Source organism: Anolis sagrei, chromosome 3 (genome assembly GCF_037176765.1).
Source record: "Anolis sagrei isolate rAnoSag1 chromosome 3, rAnoSag1.mat, whole genome shotgun sequence".
Taxonomy (NCBI): domain Eukaryota; kingdom Metazoa; phylum Chordata; class Lepidosauria; order Squamata; family Dactyloidae; genus Anolis; species Anolis sagrei.
This window is the reverse complement of record NC_090023.1, coordinates 242,084,680-242,097,968: the sequence shown is the minus strand read 5'-3', so window position 1 is coordinate 242,097,968 and position 13,289 is coordinate 242,084,680. Positions and strand designations below refer to the sequence as shown.

Sequence of the window (13,289 nt, the reverse complement as noted above, 5' to 3'; positions counted from 1 at the left end):
TGTGCCCTCAGTGTCAATAAAAATTAGGATTAATAGACTTTCTCTGAAGACATCAGACACTAGTGAACATTTACACAAAACAAGCCAAATATTTACACAAAACTATTCAGTGGATCATCTTACCAGTAATGTCAGTACCACTGAAATCATAATCTAACTGAAACTGTAAATAAAATTCCTCTAACCTAACACTAACCCAAGTCACTTTTTAGTGCTAGAATTGGGGGTGGGGATCATCAAGATAAAGGAAACTCTTCTAACCAACTGGTTTAGGAAACTGCAAATGAACCAATAATCTTGACCAATATCTTTGCTTGTATACAGGTGTACAGCCAACCATCTGTATCCATGTATTCTGTATTTAAATTCAACCATTCACAGTTTGAAAATATTGCCAAAAAAAATCTGAAAAGCAAAATTTAAAATTGGGGTGTCCTGGAATCAAACCTCAAGGGTCATGAAGCATCCACTCTACAGGTTGAACTAGAAATTGTACTATTCTTCCATCTAAGCTCTTTTTAAAGTCTTTTCAATGCAGGGTTAAGAAAAGCACTCAGGACATGCTATTTATAATATTTTATTTATCTTTTGTAAAAATGATGGCAGTGCATTGCAAGTGTTGATATTTCTTTGTCAGATCTGTGTTTGCCATGTGACCTATAAATTAGTTATCCCTCAATAAGCTAAACAAACAAGGCTTTAAGTCTATTTATCTTCTGGTACATGGAGTATAAAACTCTAGAAACACTGTGTCTCCATAAACTACAAAAAAAAGTGTAACTAGTACAACATTTGCCTGAAAATATTTCACTCTGATGTCACGGTATACATAGTGATGCTTCAGGGCCTGGAGTTTAATTCACACATTTTGTGATGTAAGGAAGATTGAGGATTTTTCATATATAACAGAAGGGAATATTTGTCTCAACCCTGTCAAAGGATAGGCTCAGCTAGATAATCTTTCTGTGTACTCAGGCATAACTGCAAATTTCCTTGATCACGGCAGCTGGAAAACATGTTTTTATGCCTGCTGGTAGGAAAGTTAAAACATATGCACATAATATTTCACAGTGTATCTGCATTACATAGCTATGGGCCATGCCATTGAAATGATCACATCTCCACTCTAGGTAATCCTGGGATTTTCTTCACAAAGCTACATATTCTAGGAACTCATAGGTTTTAGCTGTGACAAAACCTATGAATGGTATCAACCTGTACCTTCAAACTACATTGTGTGGAACCCTTTAACAACCTGTGAACTGATTCCTGCTTGTCTGCAATTTAAAACTAAAGTAAAATATTGAACCTGCCAAGCATAATTAAACATAAAATGTTTCTAGCATAAGAGTATGTTCTGAGTAATGCCTCTGTTTCATTATGTGTCCAAAAGTTGGTGAATAATATTAATCCATTTATGAATGGGAATATTCCTAGCTGAATTATATAAATAGCTGCAAAAAGTAAGAAGATTTTTCTCAATGTTTTGACAGACAACAATGAATATGAACAATTACGTGGAGTTGTTATGAGCACCCACCAGCACATCTCTGGATTGTCACAAAGTTTGTCTCAGATTGTTGGTATTCATGTGTAAACACTGATGCTCATAGTTTTTGGCACATGCCTTGTATCATTTGCATAAAATATACACAAGCAACAGCCAATTTATATGCTGATAGATAGAATATAAAAATACCAATCACATTAAGGTAATGGTGTGGTATTCTATAAAAAAAGGAATGACTGTTGTCCTAAGAGAAAGGCAGGATATGACTAAAATGAAATAAAATAAAATAAACATGCTACTTCTGGCTGATAGGCAAATACTTATTAATACAGTTAAACTTATGACAACTGAATGACAACTGAGGCCCCTTCTACACTGTCATGTAATGCAGATTATCAAAGCAAATAATCCACATTATCTGCTCTGAACTGGATTATATGCATCGACACCATATAATCCAGTTCAATCTGGATTATATCCAGTGTAGAAGGGGTCTAAGGAAAGGGTTTTTATCAGGGTGGTAATGTGTGTCTTTTAATTAAATAGCTTTTTTTACTGTTTCATTGAGTTACTTAAAAATGATAATCTGTTTAATTGTTTTCAATAAATCTCTTCGGGGAGATAGGGCAGATTATAAATAAAGTTCATTGTTGTTGTTGTTCAGTTGGTTGTTGTTTTTGTTGTTGTTCTTGTTGTACAGTTGGCACTCCAAATCCATGGACTTATTTTTAAAAGTCAAAATGAAAAAACTTAACATTTTATATAAGGGATATGATTTTACTACTCCACTGCATATAATGGAATTCGAACATACACAGATTTTGTTACCTATGGGGATTCCCGGAATCAAACCCCAGAAGATACTATAAGGGTCCACTGTAACTTAATATATTGTGTCTTCCAGTTTATGCAGAGTGGCAGACTAGAAAATAAATAACATATATGGCTTAACTCCAGTTGTTCATCCTACTTATAGTGAACCAAAACTTAGGTAAATTGCTTTAATTCAGTAATTGTTCTCTGGTTTGGATTAACCATTTGATTTAGGCCTTAAAGTTACAAGGACGAGACACTGACTTTTAGGCTTATGTACTTCCCCACCTCTTCTGGCACAAACCACAAGGAAGAGTTGGGAAACTCCTACTTCCATTTTCTGCTATATGTGTGTGCCTTCAAGTGGTCTATCAACCTACGATGACCTCATGAATTGCATACAGTTTTCTTGAGCAAAGAATCTTCAGAGGTGGTTTTGCTAGTTCCTTCCTGTGAAATGCTGCCTGCATTGTTGGTAGTTTCTCATTGAAATACAGTTGTCCTAAGCCATGCTTACTCTTAGACTAGAAGCTATAACAGAAGAAGATGAAAATGCACATGTCCAAGGTTTTTAGAGTGATCTTAATATCAGGTTTGTTCTCATATAGAATGCCAATGCACTATATTTATATGAGAATTGTACATCCATAACCAAACAATTGTAGGGATGTAATTCTCTGCTAAGTTTATTGTTGAAGAAAGCAATTTTCTTCCACTGAAAGAAAGTATTTTAAAAAACAAGGAATTTTCAAAGACAATTAGCAATTTAGTATCTACTTTGAGCAAATATTTCCTGTGACTGTTTTGCATACAAAGTTTTTAATTGCATTTCTGTACAAAATGCTGTTTGCTGCAAAAAAAAAATCTATGCAAATTGTCCATGTCAGAATTTTGCATAGAATAAAGGTAACAGCTCTTTTTTTTATGAAAAAGAATCTGCAAAGAAATATTTTCTATACAGAAAATGCAGTTTCCTAACATAACACCCATGTGTGAATTTTCTGCAGAAAAAGTCCTGAACTGTCCCATCGGTCCAGGATTCTTTTCATCAGGGTCTTTTGACTAGAGAGCTAATATTCCAATAAATGCAATCCAATTCCAAATACGTACTACTGACTTTCTCCTTATACGGAGGGAAAGGAGCTCAATATTTGGTATTCCTCTGAGATTATAATTGCTAAGCATGCCCTGGATTCTTTGCTTTTCATTTTACAATTCTACATCATATCAGCATGGGTTAATTAACTATATTTATTTGGGCTCCTCTATTCCACAGGCATCATCCACTGATATGAAAGAGAAATATTGTTCCAAGCTGTCAATGGAACAGAATCCCAAGGTCCCACTCAATTCTAAAAGAGCAGCTAGATTTCAGATCACTATGGCTTTCACAAGGAAACAAACATTAGTTTGTCAAAACATTTATCATGCAAAAAATATAGTTTGGAATCTCATAGCCCCCCACAATTACTTTGAAGGCAAAAATAACAAATTAAAGTCCAAATAGGTTGTACTAGATTCAGTTGTGACCAACTGTGAATCCTTTCTAAAAATATGGCACCATTTTAAGGGGAAATCCTCCAAGCAGCATAAAAAATACAGAGAGTAAAAACTGACTTCTGTGTAGGGAACTCTTCATAATCTTCAGAAAAGTATTTCCTTTATTTATTACAATTTTTATTTTGAAGGACACACAAGAAAAAAATACATGAAATAAAACTCTGGAGATAATTAATGTAACAGAACAACTATTTTAAAGCCAAAACGCATGACTATTCCATGTTATTATTTCCCTCCTACTACTTATTTTAAGAAGAATGACACTAGCACAGAATGGTTTTTTTTTTTAAAAAAAAAAGCACATCTAACTGGCAATAATACGCTATTCTGATCCTCAAATGGTATTAGATCCTGCACATCTAATCATGATTTTTCTCTTGTATTTGCCTAGTATCTCTCTATTACATTTCTGAACTGAGATGTTTAGATATGAATATATAAAACAGAAAGCTGTAGATATATTAACTCTTACAACATATGTAATGGCTGGTAATATAGTATCCCCAGACGAAAATGTCAAATTTTAAGACTCCTTTGTTTAAGACACAGACTGCTCTATGTAATAATTATTACTTCTGGGAATCTCAAATTTCAACCCATAAATTAACTATCATCTCAGCAACTCAAAATAGTAGTCACGCAATAATGCTCTTATTGGTTGATACCCCTTCACAAATTGGACACAGAGTGATAGGCAAAATTATCTTTACTTAAACAATTTGCACTTTTCTGTGTCATGGATAACCCAAAAACAATCTCAGTAGTCTTGACACTCCTGCAATACTACTCGTGTGCTTACATCAGCTTTCTTTGCCCTCAGTTGCTGCAAACTAGGAGTTAGGGATCTTTGGTTCTCTATAGGTTTTGGACTACAGCTCCCATAATTCCTCATGATGTTGCCTATAGCAACATCCCTCCAGATACTTTGCCTAAAGTCCAAAGTATCTGGAGGGCCAAAGGTTCCTCACATCTGCTGCATGATGCAACTTTGGGTTTCTTCCACTAATAGCACTGCATATAACACAAACAGGAATTATTTAGCCTGTGCATGATGCTCCAAGACCCACCCAAGCCCTCACATTTAACTGAATCATATAGACTTTTTCACCTACACAAATTGTTTGTGGGACTGAGTTTGGCTCATAAATACTACTGGGTGAAGCACCATAATTTCCTTTATTCAAAACTTACAAAAATACATTGTATGAATCAGAGATTTTTATTTTTATTTTATAATGTAGGCGCATACCTAAAGTTTTGTTTTACATAGTTTTGAAGATCAAATTAGGTAGGTGACGTCCCCCATTCTCCGTACACTGAGTAAACTAATTTCTGGCGTTTGTCATGACTCTTGCCAGCATAGCAGGCGTTATGTTGGCAATTTCTTCCTGGATGTTGGTCTTCAAATCTTGTAGGATCCTTAGACAGTTCACATAAACATGGAATTTTTTTAAAAAAAAAACCCATAGAAAAAATTCACAAGGGGCCAAATCTGGAGAGTGGGCCAGCTACTTCAAATCCGCTCGAAAAGTAGGCCTCAATGGCAAAAGCACACACCTCACTGTTCCAATGCATGATGGTGACTGAACTGTGTCAGGACAAAACTTTATACTCCCGCCTCTCGAATGAGACCACTAGCGCTCTGCTATGTCTTCAACCGACTGAATGGCACGCATTTTTAAAAAGGAAGTTATGCTGCCTCACCCTGTACAACAAGATTCCTGAAACTGCAGGACCCACTTCTGTGGTTTCACCTACCTGCTCCCAAAGAGAAATGGCCTCTCTAGATATTTTTCTAGGCCAATGGGGTAATTCAGTGGTATGCTCCCCCCAAAAGGTGCATGAAGTGGCATTGGAGGATCTAGCAATTCCTAGAAAAGATACCTTTCTATGAATTCTAGGTCCTCTAATGCAATTCAATGGCATGTTAAGCAGAAGAGCACTTATGCCAAGTCTATTGGCATGTCTCTGACATCAGGTGGCAGAATTAGGTTTTCCTGGCAGAAGAGTATTCCTTCTGGCAAAAAAATGTGTGCCTAAACCTTACCCCCTACAGCTAGCTACCTGTGAATTAAGACAGTATGTTCTGTGTACAACAACGTGGCTGACAGGTTTCATTTCCCACAGTTTGTGCCATGTGAGATGTAGCGTTATCCATTTTACTAAAAGCTCCATCAACAGTATGTTGTGATCAATCTCCTCTCACCCAGGAGCTTGGAAGTCCATCAATATTGCAAATGCAATGTCACTTTACTTAGCTATGAAAAATGAAATGTGAACTTCTAGCCCTTGCAAAGCAAGTTCTCCAATCCTTCTCCCATTCCTGGGAGGAGCCTTTAGAGGCCTAACACGCAATAAACTTTGGTCACATACAAGGCATACTGAAAATATATACAGTTGTTCTCACCTAAGGTGAGAGGGGGGAGGTACTATCACCTTTTTCTAACCTACTCTGAAAATAATTTCCTTTATGGTGCCCTAAAAATGCTTAAAATCACAGTTATGGGAATGACTGGATGTCATGCAAGAAATCATCATAACATGGAAGACATCCAGACCAAGCTGCAGTAGGCAGCAAATACCATATCATATTTTGAGGAATAAGACTTTATGGGAAATCTAAAAAGTATGCAGTTCACAGCAGTACACCCTAAAATGTGGGGTCTGTGCCACTTTTTAATGCCCATATTTTTCAGTGCTATTTAGACACTAAAATATAAAATATTTTTAACAAGCAAATAAAACAGGGAGCTGTATCAGTTCAAAAAAATATGGAGCCCCCAGTGGCACAATGAGGACCCTTGTGCCGGCAGGACTGCTGACCAACAGGTCAGTGGTTTGAATCTGGGGAGAACAGGTTGAGCTCCCTCTGTCAGCTCAAGCTCCACATGTGGGGACATGAGAGAAGCCTCCCATGAGGATGGTAAAATATCAAAACATCCAGGCTTCCCCTGGGCAACGTCCTTGCAGATGGCCAATTCTCTCACACCAGAAGTGACTTGCAATTTCTCAAGTCTCTCTTGACACACACAAAAAAATCCAAAAATTTGTCATCTGAGATCCAAAGAATTGCTTAAGTAGTTCTGTTTCCACCAAGAAGCTTGGGCTGAGTCTGTGCTCTTCAAACAGCAGTGCCTCTCTTAGCACTATAAAGCAATCTGCTTTTGAAATAAGAGACTTTCAAAAACTGCTTATCATATGATTAGATGATCAGGCCTGCAGAGAGAAATTTTTTTAATAAAAAAAAACATCATTGGGCAGAGTCCATCAAGAATTCGTAAAGTAGTTCTCTGGATTCTAGCCATTAACTCTGAACCCAGCAAAAGGTGAGATAGTATCTTGCAGAGATATTTCCAAGCCAAAGAATGAGGGTCGAAATAGCGGATCTAAACTGAAGGATCTCATCACTCCTTCCCCTTGTATAAACACAATTCACAACTGAGCTACAGAAGAACCAGTTTAACCAGAGATGACCAAGGGCAAGTCACTTTCAGTGCTTTGGCAAATTAAGCCAGTGGTGAAATTTCTGTCTCATAACTGCCTGATCTGTTGGATGTACAGACTAGCAAAATGGCTTGAACTTCAAATTTACAAAATAATGTACTAAAGTCCTCATCAAAGAAGCCATCTTAGAAAAAGATTTGCAATATCTTCTCAACCTTATCGAAATGAGTTAGCATGGAAGTGCTTTGCTGCATTGTGCTCTGACTTTAATGACACAAGAATGAACTGTTTAGCATGAAAAATTAAAGAGATGCTCTCCAGAACATGATTATTCTAAATAATAAAATGGAATCCAATTAGGATGGCTGCTATACTTATAAAGTATGCAGCTTTTTAGTCTTATGTTCTCTTCATATTGGCACAATAAAAACAATGATTGTTATTTTCAAATCACAACAATCTCTTTTGTTGTCTCCAGGATTCCCCCCCCCCTCCACTCCCAATGGTCTGAAAGTCATGTACTATAGTACAGAAGTGGTCTTACAAAGATAGAATAAATCTATGCCAGAAGCTCAATTTACAGATTAGCAGGCACTTTTAACCCCCAAATTTTAGAATAATTCAGACAGCAAGGTTTTTAAAACCTGTACATGGTAGATGAGAGTTCAAATATCATTTTTGACATGGATTAACAGAGTGGCCTTGAGAAAATCCTTATCGTTCATCAAATTTTTGTTAAGCATATAATGGGAAATTCTCTGAAGCCTCAAGATAAAGTTTTTTTTTTAAAAAAAAAAGCCTCGGAGATATATATACTTTTTAAGACTTCTTTTTTCACAAATTGTGCCTTGAGACAAAACCATCATTTGGGAGCAATCCTCCTGTTCACTATCCCACTATCTCAGTTTTCCCCTGGTGAGCAAAAACTCTTGGTTGCCACAGTGTTTGATTCAGGGCATCCAAAGGTTCCATTGCGCAACTTCTTACTTTGTCCACTAAAGTTAGTAACTATATTCCTGGATGTCACAGTAAACCATAATTCAAGGGTGATGAAAATGTGGCACTCTAGATCCTGCTCCCATAAATTATGGTTTTCAATTTTAATATTTATTATCTATGTTCTTTAAAACTGGTTATGTATTTTTCACTGCTTTTATCTGTTGTATTTAGATATGTTGTTGTTTCCATGGGGATAGATGAGTAATTGATAAATAATAATAATAATCGTCATCATCATCATCATCATCTAATCATAATCATCACAGAATCATAGAATCATAGAGTTGGAAGAGACCTTGTGGTCCATCCAGTCTAACCCCCTGCCAAAAAGCAGGAAAATCACATTCAAAGCACCCCTGACAAATGGCCATCCAGCTTCTGTTTAAAAGCCTCCAAAGAAGGAGCCTCCACCACAATAATACAAACAGATATTAAAATTTTGCTGGGTTTAAAAATATATTGCGCTGCAGAGGCATAACTAGTTCAAAGCCAATAGATATTGGCAAAGCTACGAGACCACAATCATAATAAAAAGTAAGCCTTTTTTAAAAGGCCAACTTCCACATCCAAGTTTTTAGTTATTTCCTAAAGTTAACTAGAGATGTTGCCTGATTTCTTTAGGGACGGCATTCCAGAGCTGGGACCACCACCAAGAAGGCTCTTTATCTTGTTCCCACCAAATGTGCTTGTGAGGATACTGAGATTGTGAGAAGCCCCCCCCCCCCCTTCTCCTTGGAGGATTTTAAGGTACGAGTTGGTTCATAAGGGGAGATGCAGTCATGCAAATAGGCTGGACTTGAACCATAAAGGGCTTTATATCTTCTTTATCCCTCACCACTGGCTTGCTAGCTAGAGCTGATGGGAAATGCACTCCAACTACATCTAGAGGGCCACACCATGTTCTCAGTTCCTGCCACAGCTACCTCTCACTAACTGGAAAATAATATAGGGAAAGCATGCAAGCCAAGAGGAGATGGAAGACATAAACAGAAAGAAAAACACGGGTTCACTTAACATACAGTGCTACTTAAAGTGTGGCCCATGAAATAGTGTCAGCTTCCAAGCTACTGACTGCAACTTTGCAACCAGTTTCCAGAAAATAAAGAAATAACTGTAGTTGATGGGCACCACTGCAGTGATGGTCCCGGCACCAGTCCTCTACATTAGATACTTTAAGAAGCAATGTTCCAGATGAGTGCATAATCAGAGGGAAAGGGGGAATGTGATGTCTGAATTATGCCAGTACTGCAGTGTTAACTTTGTTTTAAAAGGGACTTTGATTTAATCTGCTATTTGAATAAACACTTTCAAATATAGATACAATAAAGTAAGAACACCCATCTTATCTCTTGCATATACCTTTTTTATGAACTCTTTCAGCTTTTTTGTCTATTCCCAGTTGTGTGTCCTCTCACTCTGTCTCTCACAGATTGCCTTAAGACATCATCTTATCTTATTTCCTCCTTCTCTACTGGCCTGTCTTTGTGTTACAGATCTACCAAATATTTAACTTATCTGGATATTTGACTTACCTGATAAATTACCTGTTGTTTGTGTTATTCAAGTGATAAGTCAATCCCCAATTGCCAAAACAGTCATAAAGCCAAATTGTTCTACTATTTGTAAAATCTCACAGCACACATTTACACATCTACTCAAAAGTAAGTCTCATCAAGTTAATGGGACTTACTGTCAGGTAAGTTGATTGCAACTGCAGTATACAAAGCCTATACAAAGATTTTGCCCCAAAGAATTTAGCATTATTTTCAAATATCCAATGACAGCAGCTGTAACTATATGTAATTTGTAAACCAGACACTAATGTCTACAAGTCTAGCTTTGCTTATCCGCCTTCCTGAAATGTCTTTCTCCAATCTTCTGTAGTCATGCTGGGTCAACTGCAGATTTTGGAACATGATTGCTCAGTCTCCTTCAAAAGCCATTGAAAAGGTATTAAACAACACCATTCCCTCAGCATTCGCATGGCATAATCCCAAATCCTATAATCAATGATACCAATTATGTCCAAACAATTGATTATGTATTTTCTTTTTTTATACCAAAGGGTTTTCACCACTTCTGTCTGTGAGCTGAGTGTCTGGCTGGCAACATATGCTTAAAAAAATATCAGTAAGTTGCCACACACTTGGGGGAAAGAGAGCTATTCTGGAGACTTTCAAACATGTTGTTTATTGAATGGTCAGATTCTTCGATAGATAGATAGATAGATAGATAGATAGATAGATAGATAGATAGATAGACAGACAGACAGACAGACAGACAGACAGACAGACAGACACACTCAAGAGATATATACTTCTAGGTAAGATTGTACCTATACAAACTGAATGGAGAATTCGAGAGACAGAAAAAGAGAGAGAGAGCAATTTCTGTCTTGTATCACAAATCTAAACACCTGCCAAACTGCCTCTGGTTCAGCTATACTCAAAAATGGTATAACACAGGCACAGGCATGTATAGCTCCTCTCTTAACTTTCGTTTTCTCTGCCAATCTTGTTCACAAGACAGAAACCCACATCTGCGTCAATTTGCTTTAAAAATTCAGAAGCTCTGAACCCAGCAGGGACTAAACTAGATCAACTGAATCTACCTATGCCAGGAAACTACAGAAAACTATAGCTTACACTGCACCATAGCTGACATTTCCCTTGAGAAACCCAAACCATTTTTTTCAAATGCCCTGCGTTTAACAAAGTCCTGTCCATTCAGGTATACAACACCTCTAGAATAGAAATAAAATCAAACGCTGGCTTTATAAAATACAGGCATTTAGATGTAGGTTTTACCAGATCACACTGCAGTTTCTAGATTCAATCTATACAGCTGCTTGGGTATTTTTGGTGTGTTTGCTTTCTTGTGTTAATATTGATCAATGTGCTGGACATTTTGAATTCTGTTTAGCTGACAGAAATAGCACCTACCTCCCCCCTCCAACCCTAAGGATATCCTCCCACTCGGTTACTTGGGCAAAAGCTACCGTGTACCAAAATACCGTGCTTCCCATATAAGGAAGCCCCACTAAACATGTCACACGTAATTGATGTGCAACCGGCAAGGAATTAACCTCTCAGCAAGCATTTTTGGCTCAGAAGAAGAAGAAGAAAACACCAAGTGAGATGGCACATACCAAATAAATGGATTAGATCCTCCCCGACACCAGTGACCCAATCTTAACCTGACGCATGCTCCCAAAAAGGGGATTCTTACTGGCAATCTTTGATGGGTTGACAATATCATATCCCTCTAAGTCTGGTGGAAGTAGCTGCAGTAGTCCCTAAAGTATGGAGTGGGATTTTTTTGTATGTGTGTGTCAGAAGTGACTTGAGAAACTGCAAGTCGCTTCTGGTGTGAGAGAACTGGCCGTCTGCAAGGATGTTGCCCAGGGGATGCCTGGATGTTTTGATGTTTTACCATCCTTGTGGGAGGCTTCTCTCATCTCCCCATATGGGGAGTTGGAGCTGACAGAGGGAGCTCAACCCGCTCTCCTGATTTGAACCTTCAACCTGTCAATCTTCAGTCCTGCTGGCACAAGGGTTTAACCCATTGTGACACTGGGGGCTCATGCAGTGGGATGAAATGGGAGGACTGGAACAACAAACCAAACAAATTACAAATAAATTCAAAAGTCAGACGTCTCTTGCACTCTCTCTCTCTCTCCTGTTGGGAGTTGTGTGCTGGTTCTATAATAAGGGGCGACGCACTCAGCCAGCCAAGTTCAGGGGTAATTTAAGCTCGAAAGAAAGGTCAATGGGTGACAGGGGACCTTTCCATGCACCTGTTTAGCTGGTGGTGTCTCCCTTGGATGGATGAGCGTGCTTCTGTGAAGACTGCAAAACCCTGCAGAGCCACACAAGCACATGTACACCACAAACACACGTACACTACACACAACTCAAGCAGATTCGCAGCTGCCACCTTCTGCTTTTTGGGAACCCCTTTTGAAACCCCAGGGAATCAGATAGGGTGGTGCAAAATCTTTAAAAGTATGGAGGGGGGGCACACACACACACTTTGGGTTGCTGTAAGTTTTTCGGGCTGTATGGCCATGTTCCAGAAGCATTCTCTCCTGACATGAAGTCTGTTGAAAACTAGGAAAATTGTGTTCATATATCTGTGAAATATCCAGGGTGGGAGAAAGAGATAGGTGTGAATGTTGCAGTTGGCCACCTTGATTAGCATTTAATGGCCTTGCAGCATCAAGGTCTGGCTGCTTACTGCCTGGAGAATCTTTCATTGGGAGGTGATTAGCTGGCCCTAATTGATTCTTGTCTGGAATTCTCCTGTTTTTGAGTGTTGTTCTTTATTTACTGTTATGATTTTAGAGTTTTTAAAAATACTGGTTGCCAGTAAGCAGCCAGATCTTGAAGCTGCAAGGCCATTATCACGGTAGTCAATTGCAATATTCACACTTGCCTCAAACAGACAAGAACTCTTTCTCCCGCCCTGGACATTCCAGAGATATAAAACGGTAAAAGGTTTTCCCCTGACATTAAGTCCAGTGTCCGACTCTGGGGTATGGTGCTCATCTCCATTTCTAAGCCGAAGAGCTGGCGTTGTCCGTAGACACCTCCAAGGTCATGTGGCCAGCAATGACTGCATGGAGTGCCATTACCTTCCCACCGGAGCAGTACCTATTGATCTACTCACATTTGCATGTTTTCGAAATGCTAGGTTGGCAGAAGCTGGGGCTGACAGCGGAAGCTCACGCCATTCCCCAGATTCGAACCATGGAACGCCATTACCTTCCTGCTGGAGCGATACCTATTGATCTACTCACATTTGCATGTTTTCTAACTGCTAAGTTGGCAGAAGCTGGGGCTGACAGCAGAAGCTCATGCCACTCCCACGATTCAAACCTGCGACCTTTTGGTCAACAAGTTTAGCAGCTCAGCGGTTTAATTCACTCCGCCACTGGGGACTCCCTTCCCCAGATATATAAACC

General features: G+C 38.5%; 1 protein-coding gene across 24 annotated transcripts in view; it reads right to left on the bottom strand.

Annotated features, from left to right (window-relative positions):
- MBNL1 (muscleblind like splicing regulator 1) overlaps positions 1-13,289 on the bottom strand; it is a 213,943-nt gene that overhangs the window by 199,374 nt on the left and 1,280 nt on the right. The gene's annotated exons all lie outside the window — the stretch shown is intronic.